This window comes from Miscanthus floridulus, unplaced genomic scaffold (genome assembly GCF_019320115.1).
Source record: "Miscanthus floridulus cultivar M001 unplaced genomic scaffold, ASM1932011v1 os_1470, whole genome shotgun sequence".
NCBI lineage: Eukaryota > Viridiplantae > Streptophyta > Magnoliopsida > Poales > Poaceae > Miscanthus > Miscanthus floridulus.
In genome coordinates this window covers 9,653-14,478 of record NW_027097740.1, presented here as the reverse complement: position 1 = coordinate 14,478, position 4,826 = coordinate 9,653, and positions in this window count along the sequence as shown.

Sequence of the window (4,826 nt, the reverse complement as noted above, 5' to 3'; positions counted from 1 at the left end):
GCAAAGAGAAACAAGGCGTAAGGATAGAAGAAAAACAAGCATGCGAAAGAGAAGTGGCAGTAAAATTTACCTGGAGCTTTTCACCAAAAGAAGTCGCGAGGGTCGACAAGCTCCCCCAGGCTGCGGTCAGCTCCGATAACCGATGAGTGGCATCGAACTGTTGCACCACGTCATCGGACAGGGAGGGGCCGCCGGAGGCAAAAGAAGGGGAAAAAGAAGCCGGCTGGGGCGAAGCAGGAGCGACCAGAGCAACCTCCAGGGAAGCCGGAGCCAAACCCCCAGAAGAACCCGGTGCGACGGCTACAGTTACCTCCGGAGCGACCAAGTCCGCGACTCCGCCAGGTAGCTCTGAAGCCCCCACCGTGACTTCATCAATAGAATGTTGTGAGTCTCGAGGCTCAGAACTCGTTGGCACGGCGGGAGGCAGAGAAGAAGTCGATGAAGAAATTAGAGAAGACGAAGCACTGAAAAGTGATAAAAGGAAGCACCAATAAAAACCAGAGGAAGGAAGATAAAAGCCAAAAAGATGAGGCAAGAATCTACTCACCCGACTACTTTTTTCTTTGCGAAGCCAAGAGAAGGCCTCGCAGGGGGAACCACGACGGCGAAGACGTCCCCGCCACCCAGCGACGGGAGCGGGACAGCCGACAGCGGAGCCGCGGAAGAAGTCGGAGCTGGAGCCGTGGAAGAAATCCGCACCGGAGGAGCAGTACAGCTCGGGGCAGAAGCAACCAAAGAACTCAACCCCAGAGCTTCGGAAGAAGTCGGCGCGAGAGCCTCGGAAGAACTCACACCAGACCTCCGATTACTTCAAAAAAGTTCAAGACTAAAATTAAAAACAAAGAGGAAAAATTCAATGCGACAAGAATATGAAAAACAACTCACCGCCGCATGATGAGGGGAACTTCATCATCCTCTTCTCCCTCAGCCAGCGAAACCAGAGCACTTGCTGAAAAAGAGATGAAAAGTACTCGGTTCAAGAGAGAAACATGAAAATAAAAGAACAAAGAGTACTAAATGTGCTCACCTAAGAGCATGCTAGCAACAACTGGAGTACCTGAGGGAGTATTTGGTTTGCGAGGCTTCTTGGAGACAGGCAAGCCAGATGAGGACCCATCCATTCGCCCCCTCTTCGGGACACTGCGAGGACCGCGAGGGACTAGATGAGGAACATACTCTTCATATACATCATCAAATCTGAAAGAAACCCCAGGAAGGGCTGTAAAAGTTTGAGACTTACTAATTGCAGAAGTACCGGCTAAACGATCCCCAGTCTCCGCCACAGCAGGGAGAACATCAAGGGGGATCGGATCAACAAAGTTCCGCCCAAGCACCTACGAAAAAGACAAAACACCAAGACAAGGAAAAACTAAGCAAGAACGGACGCAGAAAGAGTACATAAAGAACTCAAATAAAAAGAAAAAGGAGGATAGACAACTCACAGCTGGGGGCAGGGTTGTTGGCCGAGTACTCAGGGACGGCAGGAGGAATGACGCTCACTCCTTTCAGCATTTTTTGGAGACGCTCGAGTACCTCCTCATCGGTCAGCTCAAGAGCTGGGACCATGCGTGAAGAATCCTCGGCCCCAGAATACTCAAAGCCGAGATGTCCCCGCTCTTTCAAGGGCTGAACCCGACGACGAAGAAAACTTGAGACAATACCAAAGCCGGTCAATCCTTGCTGTTTCAGCATGCTAATCCTATCAAGGAGTGGTTGGATCGCTTGAATCTCAGCAGGAGACTCAAGCTTCTTGTCCCACCGGTCGTTCGCCATAGGACCAGACCCGGAATGAACAACAAGAGAAGGGATCAAATTGGCAGCATAAAACCACTCGGCGCGCCAATCCTTGATAGAATCGACCAGGTCATAATCAAAAAACTTGATTTTGAGACCTTGGCGAAACTGAATCCCGCAGCCGCCAAGGACACTGGTTTCCTCGCGGCGGGGTTGAGGTTTCAGGCGAAAGAAAAAACGAAAAAGAGATAGAGAAGGAGGGATCCCAAGGAAGGCTTCACAAAGATGAACAAAAACAGAAAGATGGAGAACGGCATTGGGGGTTAGATGGTTCAAACTAACCCCGAAATACCCAAGAAACTGATGAAGGAAGACGGAAGCAGGAAGACAAAGACCAGCGCGGACAAAAGAAACAAAAAGGACAATCTCACCAGGACCCAGGGCCGGAACCCGATGCTCGCCCGGAACTCTCCATTCAGCGATGACTTTGTTCTGGATCAAGCCATCACTAACGAGCTCGCGCAGCTGGTCTTCACTGGTTGTTGGAGCCGGCCAAACCTTCTGAGCTGCCCTCATGGCCACGAACTCCTGGTTGTCAATCAAAGACAGCGACGACTCCTCGTCCACGAAGGTCGCCTGAGATTTGCTTGCGGTCTTCTTCTTTCCCATGAATTGGCAGAAGCAACAAAGGCGCTAAGGAGGATGAAGCTATAATGATGGTGCTCGGGCAATAACGACAATGACGGCGGCGGTTTTCTGAGAACTAGGGTTTAAAGGAAAGAGCTAGGTGACAAGGGAAAGGAAGATAAAAGACCTTTAAATAGATTTCTCAGTGATACAAACGGCCCATAAGGCCCGTTAAAGCACATCGTGGGAAAGCAACGGTCCATTTACCGACGCAGCTAAAACGACGGAGGGCACGAATCCACACAACGGTACGAACCAACGGGCAGATTTCAGACTTATCCGCAGCAACGCAGCAGGGTTATCAGATGACCACAGGAACAACTCGTTGAACCAAGAAGAAAGAAAGGGCTACCTCACGAGTAACAAAAGAACCCGGTTATATAAGAAAGAACTCAGTAGTCTCATGAATGACAGGAATCACAACAGAAGAGTCAAAGACAACTCAGAAGACAAGATTCATTACATTACAATCGACTTCAAAAATAGAAGATTACAAACCCTACAAGACCCAACGAACTCGGCACCACGAAAAGCAAAGTAGCAAAGAGGAACACGGGCACGACTAGGCTCTGGAACGACTACGTGTCCCAAATTGCTACTTGGAAGGACAGACCGCCATCAGCTACACTATTTTCTTCAAAGGATGAACGCAGTGCATCCAAGGCGGAAATCGGCAGCACGGCAGGGCAACATGGAGCAGAGAAGGCCGGCGGGCATCTGTCTACCCAAGACCGATGTGATGCTGGATATGGAGTTGATCTGCACCAGGACGGTCTCAAGACAGGCGACGAGGATCAACCCAGAACTGCCGGATGAAGGAACGAAGCCCACATCACAAGACTTCCTCCAACTACCACCACGTACATCCTGGCACAATGCTGTCGCGGGATTAGCCTACCTCTAATCCCTGTCACAAGACTTCCTCCAGCTACGACAAGACACACAGGAACTACAAAATACGCCCGGGGGCCTGGTCTACTTCACAAACTACCATGTTCACAACCAAGAAGGTTTTCAACAGAATGTCCAATGGATGAAAGCAAGCACTCCGGGACAGTATTTATAGGCCAAAGGATCAGGCGCACATGGACCAAGAGTACCAACGAAATAAGCCCAACAAAGGACACAGTGAAAAGATAGGACCCAATAATGGATGACTCAGGCGAGAAGCAAATAGCAGAGGCTCGGGGGCTACACTCAGTGAGTGCGCTTTTTCTTCAAAAAAGCGCACATCACCAAAAGACTTCCTCAACGCAGATCACTTCAAGACACTACGACAAAAAGAACCCAGAACGAGCCATATTCGAGTTCTTTTTTCATAAAACTTCAACGAACAATCAGAGCAACTTCAAGACAAGATCCTCCAGCTCCTTATTCCAAATAGCGAGAGGCTCGGGGGCTACAACTAGGTGGATGTACTTTTTATTCAAAAAGCACTCACCACTCGAAGATCCCAAGAAGCGCTACAAGGTTTCACTCTAGAAAGTACTCAGATGACATTTTGTTCCTACTCAACAAGACTTGAAGAAGCAAAGCGAGACTTTCGGAGCTCAACCATGAAGTGCTCGGGGGCTTGTCGATGCGGGACCCATAGGATACCCCACAAGGGAGAGAGAATATCTAGTCCAACTAGGATTCTCCCCATGTAATCTTAGTAGTATAGCTATTAACCACACCACGAGGGCGCTGGACTTCGGCATGCCGCAGTATAAATCGTGTCTCCTGCGTTTACCATCGATTCTCAAGGTACCCCTCGCAACAAATCACCGCCCGGTTCCGTGGGGTTGCGGTGGGCGAAGCTGGAGTTTACCACCGGCAACCCACCACGGGATACCTGGGGCGGTGATTTGTTCGGAGGGGTATCGGCGTTTGCAGGAACTCGATGGTAAAGCAGGGAGACACTGATTTATACTGGTTCGGCACGCCAGAAAGTCACGGCGCCCTACGTCCAGTTTGGTGTGGATAGTATATTGCGCCTGCGCTATTTGTTGTGTTGCGAGGTATGTTGTGGTTGTGTGTGTTGATGTCTTTTGATCTAGGGACCCCTGCCCTCCTTTATATAGTCCAGGAGAGGTGGGAGTCCTAGTTGGTTACAAAGTAGAGATCCTAGTAGGATTACGTGCAACTAGTCCTAGTAGAATTACATGTAGGGAATCCTAGTTAGACTAGGTCTTCTTCTCTCTTCTCCGTGGGAAACCCCATGGGTCTCGCATCGACAAGCCCCCGAGCATCTCATGGATGAGCTTCGGAAGCCTTCTTGTTCTTCTTGGTCTTCGTTGAGTTGTTGTAAATCCGTTCGAGGTTCTTCTTGAAGTGAAACCTTGAGATGGTCTTCTTTGTCTTTTCTTCGGCTGATGTGCACTTTTGGATAAAAGTGCACTCAGTGAGTGTAGCCTCCGAGCCTC